At 42.3% G+C, this 21947-nt stretch overlaps 1 protein-coding gene across 2 annotated transcripts in view; it reads left to right on the forward strand.

The window, feature by feature from the left end:
• The window catches only part of SETBP1 (SET binding protein 1), a 237654-nt gene that overhangs the window by 197375 nt on the left and 18332 nt on the right, over positions 1-21947 (forward strand). The gene's annotated exons all lie outside the window — the stretch shown is intronic.

The raw sequence follows: 21947 nt of genomic DNA on the forward strand, positions 1-21947 counted from the left end.
GAAGCAGAGGAAACAGAGCTGATGTTACCCTTTTAGTCACATTAGGTGTTTTTGAGGAAGAAATAAACACTTTCAGCTGCCCAAGTTTGCTTTTCACTTTCAAGCACCCGGGGAAGTGATATAGAGGAAAATGGCTACAACAGGCTCCCCCTCTCCCTGAAATGTATACTGGAAGCTTCAGCATACATCAAAATTAACATGTGGCATGCCTCTCACAAAAAAATAAAAAAAAATAAAAAAAAAAGCAAGCAAGCATTGTTTTTCCTATGAATATATCAGAACAGTTTAATAATTGGAGCAGCTTGTCCTGCAGAAGACTTCCTAGGGCTTGCTGCTGGTCAAAAGTACCATTCCTACACATTATCTGAAAATAAAATGCCTTCCAATTAAAATTGTAAAAAATAAAATAAAATCGAAACTTAAGTTGGCGTTTAAAATAGAAAACATGTGTGTTTAAAAAGAAGTAGGAAACCAAGTTTAATGATAAATGAAATACCTACTGCATTGTCTCAGCACACAAATGGCTTGTTTCTGAGCAACCCAAAAATGCACAAGTGAGACTGTCCAGTTTCTGTGTGGTTAAAATACAAATGTGGACCCTAGTAACAATTAGCTGGGAATACCTGTCTCCAAATCCCCTGCAGACAGAGCAGAAGGTCACTACCATTTTTGTTACTCATGAGCACTATAGCCATGTCATGATGGGAGTCTGAAGAGCAAATGACTCAGGGAACCAAAGTATTTTGTAATCCTCAGAGATAACTGATGGTGCATATATAGGAAGAGGAAGGGAAAGTGAAGGGAATTTGGACTGGATAGTCCTTGTATTGTGGAAAAAGAAGTCAAACAGGAGTCACCAGCAGAGTTTTTTCTTCTAATGGGACTTTTTTTTTTTTTTCTGTATAACTTTCAATCATTTCTAATTATGATCTGTAAAGAAGTGGTTATAACAACTGCAGATGGGAAATGCTGGTACTTTCCTCTCTTTCAGAGGCCCTTTGAGGTTTCATTCACTCAAATCTGTAAAATGTTTTGAGATCTTTTTCTAAAATACACAAAATAACATAAATTAAATGAATTGCCACCCCTTTATTCTTTGATTGACCTAGGCAGAGAGGTCTGTTATTGTTGAAATAGTTGGGGAAAACCTGGCACATCTCTGAGGCAATTCTGCTTTTTGCCTTTATCTGAGCTGGAAAGGGTTAAAATTACAGGGAGTCTTACCTTCAGAAATTGAGAAGGAGAGAAGGAGAAAGAGAAGGAAAGAAACAATTGCAGAAAAAAAAAGCGCCTCTTTTTTTTTTGTGGAAAGGATTGGCTTCTGATTTCAATTATTTCTGAGTTGTAAACATTTTCAGGGACAAGGAATTCCTTTGCATACACATATTGCTATTTGCAAAAACCAGGGCCAGTCCAGTGGAATTTTGTTTTTGTCTCAACAGAGTCGTTTTATTCATCTGGGAGATTTTATTTAATACTCTGGTATTAATGACAGCAAGAAATTAAACAGTTGTTTCACTCATTTTTCTTCTTTTCAGTGTGTGTGTCTTTCTTCCCACCACCCCCCAACCCCCGTATCTTTATAATTATGTTTTAAGACTGTAAATGTTTCCAAAGGTAGTGCCAGATTTAAAATACTGGTTGTTATTACAATGTGTGGGTGGCTTTACCCTCTCTGTTCGCAGCCTCCAGCTTTTATCTGCCCTGCTTCAATCCTCCTACTATAAGAGAGGAATCCAAGAAAATGAACTCATTTAGGGGAGAAGCAGCTTGACTTCTTTTATGATGGTTATGATTATTTTAGTCTGGAGTGACTACCCTTTAGCAGGTAAAAACCAAAAATTAAGGGAAAATAAAAAAGCTTTGCAAGCTTAAATTTTGATGCAATAAATCAATCAAGCAGGCAGCCCCTGTCTCCCAGACTCATTTTCATCTCATACCCCTGCCTGCACTGAAGTTACTCCTGTTTCATGCTGCCACAATGGAGATGAGAATCAGACTCTCATTCTCCGCCAAGCCTGTTTAAAGCAGAAAGACATTTTTTGCAGGCTGCCGTGGTGTATCCCAAACCCTGCTGTCCTTTCTGCTGCGTACACAGGGAGTGTGAGGCACATACCGCATGTTGCAACAAGGGGCAGGGAAGAGGAAAAGGATAATAAAGTCAGTGTCATCCCCTCCTGAGTGCCATAAATTTGCAGCCAGCATGAATGCAAGGAAGGAGGGTAATACGTGCACCATTTAATAGGGCTGTGTTACAGGTGAGAGGATGTGGGATTCTGGCTAATTCATTTGCATTGCATATTTCTGCTGACGCCACACATGAGCAATGGACAGTTGCAGCACCTAAAATGCAGTGCTCGTAGATTACTGCGCTGGGCAAAGTGGGCTTAAAGAAACCCAGAACCACTCACTCAAACTGCCCGGAATGCCGTGGGAAAGGTGGATGAGGAAGGGCTCAGTGCAGCGTGGTCAATGCAGGCGGTGATGTTGATCATCCAAAAGCATCTACTTTAGGTTGGGCTGAGTTGCCTCTTAAACTCTGCTGTAGATGGATAGATAGATAGATAGATAGATAGATAGATAGATAGATAGATAGATAGATAGATAGATAGATAGATAAAGAGAGGGAGAGAGAGAATTTCTGCTACCAATAAAGGACCATCTCAGAAATCAGCGTTTCCACTTGTTCAGTCTGGTGAGTCCCACTCTGCTCTCTGGGAAGGAGGCCACAAGAGGTGCTTCCAAGGCAGGTTTGTCCTGTTTGGGTGATAAATGAGTCGTATTGTCAGGACGCTGTGAAAGCGGCTCACCGCAGCGCGGCAGGTTTTAGAGGTGATCTGGTTCCCCTCTGACTGCCTCTGAGCGCTGGCAGAGGACAGAGAAAATTCATTGCATGCTCTGAGCAATGCCCTGGGAGGTGGCAGGTTTGTGTCTCCCTGAGACTAAGAGTGGGTTAAACTCACATTTCGCATTTTTCTGGGTAAATGCTGTGATACCAGCAGCGGGCTTCTCCTGCATTCAAGGGAGAATGGGTGCTGCCAATGTGGGTGCCAAAGAGGCTTTGAAACGGGCAAAGGTGCTGGAGGATGGGTTGGAGTCCGGATGGACTATTTTGTTCCCCCTTTTCTCCTGGCTAACTGGGATGGGGGAATTGTGCTTCAGAGATGCTTTTCTCTGCACGCAGCCAGGTCACACAGAAGGACCAGCCGGTCTGGAATCACCAACTCCTGCCCAGTCTCTCTGAGTGATGGGGTCAGCATCACTGTATCGACAGGGCTTTCCTGACCCCTCCTCAGGGTTTCCCCCGGAATAAGGTCTTACAAGAGGTGCCAAGCATCACTAGAGCATTGTCATCACTGCAGGAGGGAAACTGAGGCACAGGGACAGAACGATTTGCTCCAGGAACAGGGAAACTCCAGAGCTGCAGTAAAACTCCTGGAGTAGACACAGACTTCCTATTATTTTCTTTAACCATCAATGTGATTCTTTGTAATCATTACAGCTTGCCCTATATTTGAATGAAGAGGGACATAAAAGTTAGCATTATCTGTCTACCTGCTCTCCTGATTATGTGTGCTCATATATGACTACTAATGACTCTATGTGCATGGCACTGATCTGAACTTTGAGTTTACTGCTCTGTGGAAACACAGTAGCTACCCAGTAATGTGGTTGTTCCAGCACTCACCCTTTTTTTTCTAAAAGATAAGAAGACAGTTGTATCTGTTTAGTGCTATCATAAAGTTGTGTTAGTCCCTCAATAAAAAGGAGTCTCTGCTTGCTGGTAAGCAGTGAGAGAGCAGCTTAGCTTTGAAATCAGGGTTTGGATGAACCCAACTGCTGTTTAATGAACTGGTGGCTTCCACTTTTGATGTATCGGTTGATCCTTTAATCAGCAGAACTTTACTGAAATCGGGAGGTTTTCTGACATGTTAAAAATTCTGACGAGTCAACTGCAAGGTTGTAATCTCAGGTCATTTTCTTCGCCCTCCCCTCCTCTGTAGGGCAACAAAATGTTTGTGTTGCTTCAATCCTTACTGGTTCAAAGCTCTTTGAAACATGGCAATGTGGTTTGAACTCACAGCTATGAAGCCAAAGTCTGTCTCTGGCATTTTAACTTCAGCTGTTTATGTTCCAACTAATTAGCCATAACGTGCTGGACTGGGCATAATATATGAAATATGTTATGACTCTTTCCCTGGGATGTAGTAGGTGGCAGTTCTCCATCAGTGACTTGAAAGTGCAGGAGTTGTTTTTTCCCAACTTTTCTGGGGAAGCAAATATTTAAGCTAAAGAATCTTGATTTTTGCTACTATGGATTATGGTCGGTTTTAATTACATTTTCTGTCCTCAAAACTATCGGTATATTCTAAACACATGTAAGTAAATTCTCAAGTAAGAGGAAAAGTGTTTGGGAAAGTCTGTGTACCACCCAGACCAGGGAATGTAGGCTGGAAAGAAATTAAGTGAAAGAAAATTAAAAATAAATAAATAAAAAAATAAATAAATAAATAACAAAAAAAAAAAAAAAAAAAGGCCATATTGTAACATTTAAGTTCTTGATTCACAAAATAGTCTGAAATCCGGCTGAGACCCCTGACTTGGGTTTGGGCTCAGAACCCCCTACTAGTCCATTAAAAAAGAGAGGGGATATTTGCAGACTGGGCAAAAGCATGCAGCTGTGCTAACGTTTAGAGATTCTCATAACTCAGGTTCTGGTTTAGCAGCATCTGTAAAATTAACAGCTTCAAGTTTGGTTCATCCACAGGAACGGGGGAGTCTGCTGAACACATGGGGTCTTAGCATAATATTAACACTTGTTTGCGGAGAGATCACACAGAGAGCTGCATATGGTTGGGTTTAAGCTGTTCCCTGGGTGCTGAGGGCATTTCTGATGAGCTAGTGTTGGTATTAAGACCAGTGTGTTTCAGGATATGGAGACGCTGTGAACTTTTCGGAGTGCTGTAGCCTGTTTGCTGGACTGGTTTTGAGTCTACAGATGATCCTGGTGGACCTGGCCATCTGCAGCAACCTCAGGCTTTCTTCTGGTGCTGCCCTGCTTCTTTGTAGGTCTCTGGTCAGCAAAAATATCATGGGTGAGAGACAGGGTTTCAGCATTTTACAGTTTCCAGAGAATAACACTGCCAGCTGCCTAAGTGCTCGTCATTGTAGATTTCCCCAGCACTGGCAGTGGGAAATGAAAAAGGTGATGACTTCCTCAGGATGAACTTCAGGAGAAGAACTCAAAGAGAGGACAAAGCCACCCTTGCAGCTTTCATTTCTCATTTGGGATTAGAGGATGATATCTGTTGCTCTGTTTCCCTGCCCATTTATCCACCTGTCTGTTCTCACATCCACATCTATCACATTGTCTGCCTGCAGTGGTTGTGACAGTCCATTTTTGATGTATTTAAATTGCAATAATATCACAGCCACAGGCTGTGTCATGTTATTGTCAACTCAATGGAGTTATATCTGCGTTAACTAGAGGGTGGGAGGAAACTGTAGTGCTCTGCAACTCCAGGGGCAAAAAAACTGCTTTTTGGGAGGGAGACACTATCTGCCATCTCTTTTTGGCCTCCCTCTGTGGGGCAGTGAGTGCTTTTTCTCACTCCACCATCAGTGAATCCCTAATGGATAAAAAGAGGACAGAAAAGCACCTAGCTTGCTCCTGAAAACCTTTTTTTTTTCCCTGTTGCACAAGGGCCAAGGACAATGTTTCCCTCCTGCCTGTCCCATGTAGTTAATGCAAATTCACTTGATCTTTCTCAAAATCACACCAAATTTTGAAGACAAAAGGATGAAGAAAAAAAAAAAAAAACCTGACACAGAAACCTCACCAAAGTCTTCAGGGATGTCTTTATGCTTTTTTTTTCTCCAGTTAATTTTCCAGAGAAAAGCCCCTCACTTTGTCAGAAGGAAGGTGCAGTAGCCATCCTTCTCCCACACGACTTCGGGCTTCTGTTGAACAGGTGCCATCAGCACGATGCCAATGCGGCCACCTCCAACATGCACGCAACGCTTCTGGCAAATGTTTCTTGACCAGGTCAGCTGGCAGATCCATTTGCCACGCTGCGCTGGATAAATTATGGGCTTTGGCCCTCAGTCTCATGAAATATATCAAGATGCTGTGCACATGTTGTCTCTCTAATCCCCTTTCCCTCTCAGCCTACATGTAGCCCTGATGTCTTTATTTAAAAGCTTAGTGGCATAATATTTATACCCAAACCCTTTCATCTATCCCTGTCTCTATCAAAGAGAGGCAACATTTGTCTGGGGGCAGTAGCTTTTTAAAAATTTTTAATTATTACTATGTCCACAGCATAAATTAACCATGTAGTAGGGAAGTAGCAAGGGGCAAATTTCTGGAGAGAAGGTATCATATCAGATCAAGGTCCGATAAAAAATGGAGCTGAGCTACTGCCAGTTCCTTTGTCAAGGCCAGTAAGGGGAACTGGGGCCAATTTTCTTAAAGCCAGAGGAGCTTGTGTTGATGAAGAGAGCCACGGAGACTGAAAAGAGGTCAGTGAGTAATGTGTGTTGGAGCCAAGACAAGGGAATAACAGCACTGAGTGCCTGCAGAGGAAGACAAACAGCAGCGGTAATGTGGGCTACGCGGCAATATTGCTAAACTGTTTTCAACACAACCCTTCCTAAAAGGCTGTCGCTCTGAACGGGGCAATGCCAGAGCCAACCCGTTCCTCCCACTTCCTCCAGCATCTTCCCAGTCACAGGAGCGTGTCTGCTGTCATTGCAGTGAGTGCCGCACAGCTTGAGGAGAGTTTTTTGTGCTGTTATAATTAAAGCTATTATCTTCGTACACAGCCCATAGTTGGATAATCTAGGCCGTTGAGTATGTACACTCTGGAAGGGTGCTCATCATAGCTGTGGAGAGCTCTTTCCACGGCCAAGTCTTACTGTATGATGTTAAAGGGCATAAAAGAGGCTACGTAACACATTTACTTACAGCCAAGTGGCATGTTCAGTTCTACTCAGGGGACTTGTTCATCTTCCCCTGCAAGCAGTGACAAGCCTGTGGCAGAAGGGCTGAGGAGATGACCCCGCAGAAACGTTTCAGACAAGGATTTCAGCGTAAGTTCTGGCCTGACATCAGCTTTCAATAACCCATGATTTTTATATTACATATACATGTGCATATATTTACATATGTACATTCATCTATATATATATATATACATATGTAAAAACAGCCTAATGCCTTGCTCACCCAGTTGAGGGTCCTTTAAAAGCCCTTTTCTGCAGATGCTTGGCAGCATGAGAAAATCTCTTCACTCAAATTAAGCACCCGCAGCACTGTCCTTCCCACATCAGAAGACAGTTTTTAAGCCCTCCCCTTCAGTAACCAAAACTAAATTAATCTAACATCAGGAGAGGCCTGTACAAGGAAAACCTATCAGACTTTGAAATAGTGTCCCCCAGGGAAGTTGGGGAAGCCCAGTCATTTAAGGCTGAATGGATTGACCTATTCTGGGACGGCTGGAAGGATGGACTCGCTGAGCTAATATGGCTTTTCCATTTCTAATATATCTGTCCTAAACTTGGACTGTCAAGACCCACCAACGCAGGCAGATATGCTTTCAAGGAACTCACCAGAAAATGAGGAACAGCACTTTTAGTAGGCAGACAAGTCATAACCACAGGATCCCTGGACATTCAGTTGTGGCTTTTTGTCTTCTTCCCTCTCCAACGTCTGTGCTAAGACACTGTGCTCTCCAAAAGTAGGAAGGGCTCAGGCCTCCTGTTTCTGAACTGATGTCATCTTGTTTGAGAACTTAGGAAACAGTTAAAGAAAGAAAAGAAGAGACTATGGAAGGAATACTGAAGAAAAAGAGTTCTGGAAGATCAATGTGTGCCTTGTTATGGTGCAGGTTTTAAGCAAATGACAAATATCACTCTAAGCAGGAAAAATAAACTTTGACTTGGAAACACAGGTATTAATGTTCAGACGTAACTTGTTTTTTCCTTCCACTTGCCATGGTCTGTGGAGTCTAAATAAATAAAGTATTACTTAATTTTTATGGTGTTCGTTGAGCATACAAATGATTCTAAGCCTATGTGTGTGTATACTTATTTATTTATTTTGCATTTCAGTTTCCGTAACCTAAATTCTTTGGAGAATTTCTGTTGCAATAGTTTCATCATCCTTCTCCTCTGAAAGCTGGACTCTGAGAATAAACAAACTATACAATTGTGATAGGTTAGCTTCAGGGATAAGATGGGATCCTTCCAGGAAAAAAACGCTATAGAATTACTACAGCAACCAATTACAGTGACATTCCTCCATCAAAAGCTGCATCTCAGGCAGAGATTCCGTGTCAGAGATTTGGCATAATATCCCTTCAACACAAGTCAGTCAACAATTGCAGGAATGGTACAGAGTGAGAAAGCCGTTCTTAAGGGAAAGCAACTTTTCTGTAGACTGGAAACTGGTTTATCCTCATCAGTGTGCTATGCTGGTCGCAGCGTGCCTTGTCTGCCTCATTCCTATAGGGCAAAAGAGCAAGGGGATGTGAAATGTGGGAAATGAACTGAAAGCCTCAGTAATTGCTCCCCTTGGAGATGAACACAGACCAGGTCAGTCTGGAGTGTGATTTTAGTGTAAGAAACAAAATCCAGGCTGGAGGATAGGATAGTCCCTAGAAAGTCTTTGGAGGAAGGTGATAAGGTGTTCATGTTGCTAACTACATTTTAGTTTAGGGGGGTGGTATCTGTTCACACTGGAGAATACTAGTCTATACATCACTCAAAATCTGTGAAAACACATTTTTTGAGCTACTGAGCTCAAAAATCAGTCTGTACATACCTTCTCTGTAAGCCCATGCAGCTTTAAACAGCAAAACGTCCATTTTTTCTAACTTAGGATCTGGACCATCATGGACAGTTTTTCCAACTTTCTGACCCTTGTAAACTATTTTTTTTTCTTTTTTAAGAACATCTCCTTACACCACCAACATTTACACTAATACCTCCCCAACACCTCTGACTCTTCACGAGTGCAGAAGTACAGGACTTGTCTTCCCAGATGATACACAGAGCACACCAGGCATGTAGGGGAGAAGGTCTATACTGCAGGCTCAGTTGTGCTGCTCTCCTCCTATAGGAGCCTGTAGGGGCTGTGAGAATCCCAAAAACATAAACCTTCAGGGTTACTGCAGGGAGAGCTGATTTCTTCCACAGCCTGACACTAAAGCACTTCACTGAGGCCTCCTCCTTCTCTTGAATTATTATCTGAAGACAGTGATCCCAATGTCCTAACAATGCCTTAACACCCCAGATGCTTCTAACACTCTCGGGCACCAGCAGTTTGGGGAATGACTCAATTTTTTTCAATATTTACAAATAGGAAAAAGGCAGTTTCCATTGTGTTCAGCTTGTTATTTCATGTATTTCCAGGGTGCAGTGTTTTTTCTCATCCCCGTCACAAGTAACTCTTTTTTGGTTTCTTTTAAAGACATCTGACGTGTCTGACACTCATTTCGGGAAGTTTCCACTTTTAAGAAAAATGTAATGCAATTAAGTTACAAGATGTTAAGGCTGCAGTAGCTGGCAGTATTCATTTGTGTGCCTTCTCTCTTTCCATGGTCTATCTGCGTGCTGGTCAGAATAGGATGCTCAGATTACCACCTGCACTTCCCTTGCAATCTTTGTCCATTTGTTTTTAATGGAGTTACATTCAGTCAAAAGAAAAGTAAATTCTCTTGTGGCTCTTTCTTTGTATGTAGCCACAGCTCTTCTGCTTTAGACTGTGGTTTTTGTCGTTCTTTTGAGTTTGTTGGATGCCTCTTCCAGGGGAAAGTAAGGGCTGCCATTTTCTACCAAAAAAAAACCCATTCACTGGATCTATTGGGAGATATTTAACAGTTAGGAAATTCAGAACTCTAAGCAGTAATTAATATTTCCTAGCCCATGAGGTGCTCTCCTTCAGTGCTCACCTATTAACCCTTCTACTCAAACCCACGTTGTTTCTGTGTGTGTGTTTAATTTATCACATGTTTAATAAAGTGAAGCCCCATAATTACCTGGAAGATACATCACAGGAGAGCGAGGGTTGTGACTTGAATTGTTAGAGATACAGTAGATCCTGTGTCTTCCCCAGAGCCCGTGCCAAGTCATTGCTTTAGGTTGCCACAATGACTCACACTAGAAGTAATGCACCATTTTCCCCTCAAGGTTTTGTTCAGTAGTAGAGATTAAGTACTGCTTCCTCTAGGAGGAGAAAGGCTAATGACAAGTGGACAGGTCAGTAAGTACAGTTCATGGAGAGGAGTCAGTGGAATCTCCATCCTGAGATACACATCTCCAAACCCTGAGTCACAAGCTGTACCCATCTAACGTTCAGCCACTTTCAGTTAGTTGATATTAATCTCCCTAAATGTACCAGCAAAAGCACAACCCCTTTCTGCTCAGATTAGATGGTTTGTTGCCTTGGCCAGCAGGGAGTTCAGTCACCAGTTTTACCCCCGCCTATCACAGCCTAGCCACCTTCTCCAGGTCAGCATGTTAGCATCACAGCCCATCCCAAACTGCTGGTGTAGTGGTGTTGTGTGTGCTGCACAGTTGTGTACCTCACACCTCCACTTTGGTGGGTAACCAAAGTGATCTGAGTGTTTTGAAACTTTCAATTGAAAGGGTCAATGGAAATGCAAATTTTTGCTGTTATGATGAAGATCTGAGATATGGTTCTAAAGCATTTCCTTTTCAAGTCTCTGTAGGATCCTTCTCTATCTTCCCCATAGTCTGTAAAGCGGATTTGTTTGTGGCATACATACAGTAATGTGCTTATAGAGAACACAGAGGCTTAAGCAGCTTTCCTTGATGGCCTCTGATTCCCTGAAATTTGCCCTGGGAAGCACTGCAGTGGTAGCTGATCTACTCCATCCCTACTCCCGGTACTGTATATCTCCCATATCATATTCCTCAATATTCTTTCTGGCAGATGTGCAAAGAGGGCTGTAATAAAAGCCCATTTGTGTGACTGTGAGTTCATTGCTTCTACTGCAAAACAGTGAAAAACTAACATTCAATAATTCTGCTTTGCAAGCCGCCGTTATTTTGATAACACTTCAAGCGAGCAGCAGAAATACCGAGCAGCCTCCGGGCAGGGAGAATTAGCAAGGACAGTGTCTTGCCTGCAACTGGAAGCCTCTTGAAAACAAGAGTGGGTTTGAAGCTGGAGGCCTTGGGAATCAATAGATGATTGTTTGCATGTGGGGGCCACAAAGTGCCACTGCAGTTGAGGGTCAGTTGGTCTTACAGTTACAGACTGCATTTTTCGGAGGCCTGTAACATGCCTGCTTCTATTTGGAGGCGGCAAATAACGTGCCACACAAGTGGTCTGTGAGCTTTTTGTTTTTCCTTAAAGGAAAATATATGTGATGAGGGAGGAGGGAATTAGCAGAGAGCTGGCACTGTATTTCGAGACTCATGCTTTTTTTTTGCTTTTTTTTTTTTTTTAATTTTAAACTGCATTCGCTAAAGTCCTGCTTAGCCTTAATAAATATGTTTCTCTAGCCAAATCTTTGATGTTACAGCCGGAGATTTAGCTTCACAACTCTCCCTCCATTTAGTGGAAAACTTTCAACTAAATATACATGCATCAAGCTGACAAAGTAGATGTTTATTTTATTATTTTTATTTTATTTCATTTTATTTTATTTTGTTCATTTAAGGCCCAATCCAAAGCACATTGCAGTCAATAGAAATCCAGTCGAGGCTTTAGTGGACACTGTACTGGACCATCATGAAAAGTGTCTTTATTAAACACATTCCAGAAGTCAGATGGGCCAATATTTAGACAACATTTCCTTACCTACCCTAAATTTCTCCCCGTCAACACAAGCAGGGACTTATGCCCTATGTTTTGAGTTGGAGTTTTTTTGTTAATATTTTTACAAAGCAAAACTGATGAGGTAGGAGTTCTGATGCTAAGAACCGTGCAACAACCAAGACACTTTTAGCAGTCTGCTAGATAACCAGCAATATATGCAGGTAGAGATATACAGATACAGGCAGCAGAGAAGTGCAGGCTCTAGGTGCTCAGTACAGGAAGGGTTAATATCTCCCCTTTTCGTCCTTTGCACTATATTTTTTTAGTGTACTTGAGGATCAAGTAATTAAAATAATTGTTAATGACTGTTCCTTGCACTATGTAGAATGAATGTCAGGGATGCTGAAGGTCTGCATTGTTGTCCTCTTCTGTGGTCAAATCCCTCATTTATTCCGCAGTCCCTGTGCGACCATCTCATGTCAGCATCCCCCTGCTATGACAGTGATGCTCCCCTAGGACCAATTGAATGGGCCTTCAATTACTCTTTGTGTCTTCAGATTCACTAATTAGAAAAGGAAAGATTATTTGGGGAATTAAACATTCTGCCTTTATCTCAAAGATACTATTGGTGTAGTACAAAAAGTCTGCTTTTAGATGCAGTGTATGCTTCCTCACTAAAACTCAGGAGAAATGATGATACAAAATCAATGGGATTGCTTAGTTTCACTCTCTAAAAACAGGGATCGTATTTTTCACCTCCAGGGGTTCTGGGTAGCCACATTTGTTAATCTATATAAAAATGTTTTGCATTACTCCAGCAAAAAGGCACTATGGGGCACATTGCAAAGCTATTATTAAACTCTAGGATTCAGCCAAAACAGGAGCTCGATATGACCCACCACTGGATGCTGTTTCCCAAGAACCAAACCCCAAGCAGTGAAGTTTTGCAAAGCAAACCCCAGCTCCATCTCTCACCTCTCTACTTGTGCCCTGTGCCCTGGGGCCCATGGGCAGAAGGAACGCCCCAGGTGGGCTTGGAGAAGCTGCACTGAGCTGTGCTCGGCTGCAAGCCACTCTTGCATCTCTTTAATGCACCATGGTTGCTTCATGGCCCCTGCAAGCTTTCCCACTGCAGCTAAATACATCAAACAGGCAAGGAGAGACCTCTAAAAGTTCAGTGCTCCATCAGCCCTTCCGTGGCACATACTGAGTGTTCCTGCTGCTACACCATGCCTGCACTGCCCTCCTTGCTGCTCTGCCTGCCTTAACTCTTTGGTCTTTATTAATTTGAAGAAATTCCTCCATCAAGACCGTGCAGTTTTATTTCCTAGGTCTGTTCTCTTCCCTTGTGCTAAAGCTGCTTCCCCTGCAACTAGCAGACTTCAGCAAGTCTTTGAAAAAGGCAGTTGGATTTAATGACATGCAAATAAATCACATACAGAAAGACTGAGGAAAGCTAGAGCTGTATTTATTACATAAGTAATAAATAAAGCTATTATTGTCTCCTTGTCTGATCCAAAAGAGAGCAAACAGCCTCAGCATACTTTTATTTAATAAGCATCATTTCTTCTTTAGAAAAAACAATTTCTTTTCATCTTCATATTACTTACTATTTTTGCCAGCCCCATAGCTGAGATAAGAAGTGTTCTGCTCCTATTACAGATAGGGGAAACTGAGGCAGGAGAGTGTAGACCAGCACTTGCCAAAGTGGCTGTACAACATTAGTCACCAAAACTCCACGTTTTATCACCTGGGTTACCAAGGTCCCTGCTATCAGATGCTCCCGAGGATTTCACCAGACACCACAGGCAATTGGCACCCCCAGAAATCGGACGGCTTATTTTGTTCCCTCATAGCAGGAATATGTCATGTGTGACTTCTCTTTGTTTGATTTCTCAAGATGATTTAAAGGCAGCAGTGTCTGTGTCCAGAGTCCTAGTACGGTGTTCAGCCTCTCTGAGCATCATCCAAAGCTCAAAGGAAGCAATTCTTAATTTGTGTGCATTAGTGCAACCGATAATTGAATAGCAAAATGTGGTTAAGTGAAAACAAGGACTGGAAGCTTAAAACCTGTCATTCCTCCACCCCTCCAGCCCTTGTGCTCACAGGATGTGCTCTTAATCCCGACACCAGTCTGGGAGTCCCCCACAGCCCTGCAAACCTGTCCTTTCCCTCCCACCCTGCCCATAGCGTGGCCTCACTGAGCTGCTGGGCATCTGCATCGATCCGTATCCTGCCCAGCCAAGCCCCTGGACTCCTCTCTGCACAGCATCACCTCGGGGAGGGACACACATTACCTGAGGAAGAAGAAGGTCCAGGGTGCAGAAAAGCCTTGGGAGGACTATTCAGTCACCTCCTGGCTTTGCAACACCTATCTACCCTCCTTTCTCCAGAAAAACTGTCCAAAAAAAAAATCAGTGATTAGGTCTGCTAATTTTAAGCTGATTACTATTTGCAAAATCAGTCGTGAGAAAACTGGTTATCCACATACTGTTTCTGATAGTTTCCCCATGGGAGCAGCAGGCTTGGAGCCTTCTCTGCCAGCACTTTAATCTCGCAGAATTGAACCCTGCAGGGTGCTGCGTGTTCTCTAAAAAAGTGCTGAAGTAAAACAATATCGAGGGTGCTAAGGACCTGTCTGGAGGCATTCAGCACCTGGCAAGATCAAGCTACAAGTCATGCCGCTCCTTCCTTAATAAAAATTGCATTTTGGGAGGGGAAAAAAAATAAAAAATCCCTCCCCAAAATATGTTATCTTTGAAAAACCAATCTGCCTTTGCAAGACAGGCTGTAATTGAATCCCAGCTGAATGCAGCTGCAATTTGGGGTGAGGTGCCAGCGTCATGAACAGCATCTGGAAAACCACAGAGAACCGCAGAGTGGAGTTGCATAAGCTAAGAAGCTCTTTAAAATATATATACACGCGTGTGTGTGTGTGTGTGTGTGTGTGTGTGTGTGCATGGGTATAAATAAAATAGTGAAAACTAAACAGATGATCTGAGGCCAGAATAGCAGCAGTGGAGAAAATGGCGGCTGAGCCCTCAGCCTCCCAAACCCTCTGACTCGAGAAGCATCCTGCAGCATCCTGCGACAGTGACCCTCCTGCATCTTTGTTCTTCGTCATACCCCTCTTCTATGTGTGAGCCCGAGACTGTTTACTCCTTCTCCCCATCTCTCCAAGGGATATGATTCACACATTTTCAGATTTATTTGAGCAAAATGCAATAAATATGCTGCTTCAATTTTGACTGCTGGAATGTAGCCAGGGTTTTTAATGAATCTGGCCTGTGCGATTGAAGTGGTCCAGGATCTCAAAAGCTCTGGGCACTGTTAGATTATACACACAGACATACACACACACACACATCTCTCCCCCCACCTCCCATTCCCTTGGGGCTCTCTGAGTCACATGCGACTGCAGGTTTTTCAGATTCAGCTCTGGTTAAAATTAGCAAAAGCCTTTATTATTCAAGAAGAGGAAGGATTCCTATCACAGCTGCCGAGAACTGCCATATTTTTCTTGGATTTGCTGCACTAACCTATTATAATTTGGCTTTATCTGTTATTCTTTGTTTCCCTAAAAAATAGTAGCAAGGCTTGGTCCTGTCAACGCTGAATTTTAATTAACAACTCATGAAGATCACTGCATTAATCTGTAGCTGGACCTTCATGATTTTTTTTTTTCCATGCAACTGGCATCTCTAAGGGTTCAATCTTTTATAGTAATGTTTTGTAACAAGGTGCCATCAGATCTCTGCTGAGCGAGGCACTAGTTTTGTAAGCTTGAACAAAAGATGTATTTCAAGCAGCTGTAAACACCATGTCTTAGTTATCAGAGCAGGTGCAAAGAGCTTTCACACCAAAATCTGAAGGCATATAACTCAAGTGTGGTTGAAGTCAACCGCTAGATTAATTCAATTCACAAGCTGTGTGCATTTAAAAGCAAAACAAAACCAGGAAAATGAGTTATGATACAGTAAATATGGCCCATGTCAACTCAGCAGGAAGGTTTTGGCCAGATCCCAGGAGACAACGGCCCAAAATCACCGCGACCCGTGGGAACAGACCTGCTCTGGTAGAAATACAGTGCCACTGCTGGAGCTCCGCAGTTCCTAATGGGTCCAAACCGAAGTGGAGGCGTATTGCCAGGGCCACATGGAAAAAACAGAGGATGTCAATTCTCCCGTGCCTCCATCTGCGGATAATTGGTTGAGCACTAAAATTCACAAGGAAAATTTTGTTTTAGAAAGATGATAAAGAGAACAAACAAAAGACAGGAAATTAAAATTTATGTAAACATAGTGGTTCCCAGAGCAACTATAAATGAGCCACATTGCATATATAGACGAAGGCATAAAAGTTAATACCATGTGCAGCAATACCATACACTACGTAGGTACCCTTGGGACCATGTTACATTTGCTACGGGACCCATCATTTTGAATGGTTTGACTTTTACGCTTTTAAAGCCTCAAACATAACATTGCACTAATGCCAGGTGGGAATAGGGCATTTGCTGTTTATTTGTTTGTTTGCTTAAAAAGAGAAAGGACCATTTGAACAGAATAAGCCACAAGTCATATTTTCATCCCGTTGCATACCAGAGACAAAGCTTACAGGCTTTGATCTCCGAAGATTTCTGAGCAGTTTTACTGGGGAGGTGTTTCTCTGCACTGATTTAGCACTCACAAAGTGAGATGGCAGGAATGGAGAACAGCTCTCCTGTTGAGGTAGGGCAGCGTCTGTTCAAATGATGAATTATAGTGCAATGTAAAGTACAAGGCTTTTCCCTAAGTAAATGTGGGAGTGCAAAAGGGATAGACTTAGCCGGTAAGCTTCACATCTGAAGTACCTGCACTCCTTGGAAACGTGCCTTCAGCTTGCTCTTCTATTTTTTTGCAAGTGGTTATCCTGAGTTTGATTCTCTGCTCCCTCATGCAGTTGTTGACATCAGTAACACGGGTGTAAAATGTCACCAGATCAGAAGGCAGCCAGCGTTCACCTTGTATTTGTATTCATGACTATACAAGGAAGAGGGCAGCAGCGGGTCAGGTCCACTGAGATCCACAGAGATTACTTTGTCGATGTGGGATGTTTATGTTCTGATGGGGTGTTTTATAATCGACTCTTAAAACCGTGCCGCAGCCTATTTGTTCTGGTTTCATGGCAGAGCAGATTGGAACATGGGAAGTGTTGTGGCTTTGCAGGGTCACTTTTTTTTTTTTTCCCCCCCCATTTGATTATTTATTAGGAAAGACAATGCATCCCACCCCCCACACCCCTTCATCTCTTTTTCTCAAAACTTTCCAAAATTCCAAAAATGTAGTGTTTGGGTTAGGATCAGACCTGGCAAGCATCCCCTGGGCTGTCAAGTGCGAAGGCAGCTGCTTTAGTGCTGGTGCTTTCCCAAGCCACACAGCAGGGACCGTGCCTGGCAGCAAGTGCCCCTCCTTGCTGTCCCACACCAGTCCCAGCTTCTTGCCACAGCTTCTCCTTTGGAAGACCACATGGATCCACCGCAAGACCTCCTCTAAGGACACCCCATCCCTAACCCCTACTGTGGTGAGTTGACCAGCTGCCAGGTACCCACCCAAATGCTCTCTCACTCCCACTTTTCAACAGGACAAGGGGAGAAAATGAGGTGAAAAAAACCCCAAAAAACAAAAAACCAAAAAACCAACACAAAGTTGTAGGTTAAGGTAAAGACAGCAATTAGGAAATTTAACAGGCAAAGCCTGCGGTGGACCACTGTCCGTCAGTGAAGACGATGTGATGAATATGTGTGATCTCCAGGGAAAATGTGAGCTGCGGGAGGGAACAGGTACTGCTCAGGATCAAGGTGCACTGGTGCAGTGAAACCAGGGCTTGCGTGCCTTGGTCATCAGCACCCCCTACTGACACCTTCATCTGCTGGGGGCCTCTTGTCCAGCTCCTTCCCGGCAGTACGAGGACGGGATATGTGGTGCCACCTGTTTCTCCAGCCCCTCTGCCCCAGGTTTTGCTTGTGCCTGTCCTGGCAATAACCCCCAGGCAGCAGTTATGGTAAGGAATGGGGTTGGGGACCAGGGAGGTGAAGCTGCATCCCTCGCTGACCTGCTGTGTAGCGGCAGGAGATGCTTTGCCTGCGGTTTGTATGGGGGTGCCTTCACTCCTGAAAGTCCGACGTTTGTGTCTGAACTAGGCAATCTGGTCACCTCCAGGGGCACTTATTTGTACCCAAACAGAGTGAGTTGGCCTCTGGAGACATCTTCTTCTCTCTGTTGATCATCTAAAGTCCTAAAATAACAGGCTTAAACTTCACTGAGTGACTTGAAAACATGTTGAGTGTTTCCATTTCCCATTCCTTTTCTTGTTCTTACCTTTTTTGTTTCCTTTCTCTGTTTAGTGACGTGGCCCATTTCTCACTTTTTATGTCTACTGTGACTTGTACAGTGGGACCCCAGACTTCACTGAATCCAAACACTTCATCTAATTAATAATAATAAAAAGAGAGAGTGATATACTCTTTGTGCAAATTTTTTTTTTTTCTAATTCCTGTTCAGTTGAAGCAGCTCATTTCTCTTGAAATGCAATTGAAATGTCGTTAGTATTTTCATTAGCATGATGACTGATGATACAAGGCAGGCAAGTAGATTTGGGGCCTAGGCTGATAAATTTTCATGACGTTTTTGTAAGACTGTGCTAAACACTTCAGAAGTCACATGCCAAGTGGTTCCAGATCATTTAAAAAAACAGAGGACTTTTTTTTTTTTTTCTTTAACTCCTGGAATGAGAAACAGCCACACAGCTATACAGAAATAGCACCGCAAGCCCTGAAAATGCCAAGCAGTTGTTAACATTTTTTTTTTTTCATTGAAACAGTTAATCTTCATCAATGAAGATATTTTACTGATGTGTCTTTGGTGTTTTGTGGGGTTTTTTTTCCCATCTCTGAGGATTCACATCTTTAGATGAAACAGCTCTTATGTTTGTGGGGAGGAGAGAAATTCCTGTGGAAAAACCCAGCTTAAGACCTAACCATAACTTAGGCTGAATTTAGAGGCTTTTTTGAGAGGTTGAGCTGGATTTAAGTGATATATGTGTGTAAGCCATCATGACGGTTTTGCTTCCAGAGTCTTTTCCCATCACTAAATGAAAAATGAAGAATGGATAAACAAGAGGGGAGAGGAAATGTTAAGCTTAGTTAGTTGTCTAATCATTCTGAGACATTTTGCCCTCTTGCTCTGAGTTAGCTTCAAACACAGATGTAGAGAATTATGCACTTCGGGTGGCTTGTTCTTGTATCTGTTGGATAGGCTGTATTAATTTCATTGATTCCTTCTGTATGTACTAGCAATTGCAGAGCTGTGTCCTGTAAGTTTTGTGGTTTTCTCTCACCTGCAATTTTGAATGGCTGGGTTACCATTTGCATTTTATTATTATTTTTAATGTTCTGCTTACTAGGGAAAAAAAAAAAAAAAGTACTTGTCAAGCAAAAGACCTTTGTCATGGGACAGAAAAAAATATTTATAATTTTCTTCCTGGGTAACAAATCTGTCCTAAAGGATCATGGGAAATTTCCACTGTTTTAAATTTACTGCACACATACTTTGATGCCTTGCACTGCAGTCGTTTTGCTTCCCATTCAGGGAAGAGTTGACAGGCCATGTTTGTGCTGCTCCTTCATTGGTGACAAGGAGATATTTACAATGATGAGATATTTCCCTACCCACAGGAGATTTTGGGACAAGTGAAAATGAAGGCTCCGGGCTCGATTCATTTGCCCACACGTAGTTGTCAACTGTTGTTTGAGATGCCTAGGATATCCTGCCTGGCCTCCAGCTGCTCTTGCAGAAGGGCAGAGGTCTTGCCTGAAGCTCTTTATCATGTCTGCCAGCCTCCCTCAGATGTTTTGAATACCTCAGGGCATTTAAAATACAACCAGGTGCCTGTATAGAGCTTAGACTCCTGGCCCAGGGATGCACCATCCATATTTGAGCCTCTCCATTTGAGTAGGAGGAATTTAAACCGGAGAGACTGTGATTTGGCCAAAAAGCTTTCGGGGGAGGATGGATCCTCTTGCCCAAATCTGGGTCTCTACAGCATAAGATCACTATGCAAGTTAGGTTTCTCAGCTTTCATTATAGTCAGTGAAAATTTAGCTGATGGAGCCTGGAAAGTAATTAATCTTGGACTAAAGTAGACCCTGCTTTTTCAGGTGAACCCCCAATCCACTCTGCTGACTCTTAATTTGATCTCTGTTGTCTGTCACAAGGTGGGTTAGACCCATAGCTCTCATATAGACACACAGGTTATGGCCACCTAAAGCTAGATATCGGAGATGAACACTCTATTCCCTTAGTTATTAAAAAAAAAACAAAAAACACACACCCCCAAAACAAAACCAAAAACAAACAACAATAAAACCCACCACACTATCAGTAGGGTGTAAGTACAAATACATAGATTTTTTTTTAAGACAAAATTCAGAATATTGAATTTGATTGAGCTGCCTTAATGAGCTGTTGTCCCAGTAGAAGAAAACAAGGACTGAGTGCCTTTTCATGCCAGACCTGCTAAATAAAATCCCTTTCGAGTTCTTTCTCCCAGAATTCTGTTTTTTTCTGAAAAACTTGCAAGGCCAGCTTTTGTAAACAGTTGTCTGAAACTTGGACCTGTCCTTAGGTAAATCTGTATTGGGTCATGAAGTTCTGATCAAATAAAGTATCAACTTAATTTCAAGCATAAAGGTTGGAGAGCCTGTTCTTGGCAATTTACTCAAGTAAATTCATTGTTTTTTCCATAGTTTGATGACCTGACCAAGATCTTACTCAGGGTCAGAATTTCAGCAGGTTCAGCCACTGTTAAATCTTTCCTTTTGGATAATAAATTTCTGCCATCCCAGGAGAACAGTCATAATTAAAGAAAAGCTCTGCTCGTGCCATCTTTGCTCCATCATTACGCTCTCTCGGAGTGGATGCTACCCTGATACACCTTTCTGTGCTTTGTCTGCCTGGTGGTATCAAATAAGCATGTAAGTCTATGAGGAAAGGAGTTCATTGATTAAAGAACCTAAAATATCCTGGTTTGGCTCCAATAAATGTGAAAACTGAAGACAGGCTTGCACCAAAGCTGTGCAGAAAAGCCCTCTGGAAATGTGGAGTGGCTCAGGCATAGATGTGCAGCATTCAAGTTGATAGCATAACTCCACATGTCAGTGGTTAAGAGTGTTTAGGGTTTTCCCAGTATGTTCTTTATTCTGGTTCTTGTCAATCTGCTTTTCACACATGTCTGTAATAAGTGATTTCCCTCCTCCAGCTTCTTTCCAATCTATTCTTTGTCTCCTATTTCCATCTATTTCCCTATTTCATTCCACTTTGCACTCTTCACCTCTTTAACCTCTTCTTCATCACTCAGATGCCTTCTTGTGTCTATACTCCACAGAGGCAGTCTCTGACCTTATTACATGTGGTCTCTCTGCCATCCTTCTTACACTGTTATAGGAAGCAGTCTCCAGCAAGAATTTTAATGAAAACCACTCTCGATAAAGTATTTCCTTCAGAATTTTCCTTTGAAAAATATGTAAAATCCAAAGATTTTACGCTAAAGTTCATATCAGAGTATCACTGAGGTTTTTAATAAGATGTAAGGGAAAGGATTAAGTTCAAGAGAAATCCTGAATTCTAGGTATTCCTTTTGCTTTTTCCCCATCCACAGTAACCCTGAGCTTTTAAACAAAGCCAAACATTGTACTCTGTTTGATCATTTTCAAATATTTTAGTTGTCTTCAGAATGCCATTAGAATAGGGGCACAATTAAAGTCCTATATACTGTAATGCTAGCTAACTATTAAACTTCTGTGTTGCTGAGGTTAATTGGCAATAACACTTATGATCTTACCTATGCATCTGTTTAAATAGATTTCAGTTTTCATATTGCAGCCAATTACTGTGGTTTGGAGAACGAAAGGTAAAAAAAAAAAAAAAAACAACAAAAAAACCAAACTCATATCTATTGATCTGAAATACAGAAAAGGAGAGAGAAGAACGATACGTGCACTTCCAGTGTGCATTATTTTTCATCTCTGGTGCTGATAAAGCAAGCACTCATTTTAGTGATAAATCAGCATTAAAGTGGGTTGAATGGACTCAGATATTAAAACAAAGCCAGCATGGAACCT

Source organism: Athene cunicularia (assembly GCF_003259725.1).
Source record: "Athene cunicularia isolate RWA chromosome Z unlocalized genomic scaffold, athCun1 chrZ_part1, whole genome shotgun sequence".
NCBI lineage: Eukaryota > Metazoa > Chordata > Aves > Strigiformes > Strigidae > Athene > Athene cunicularia.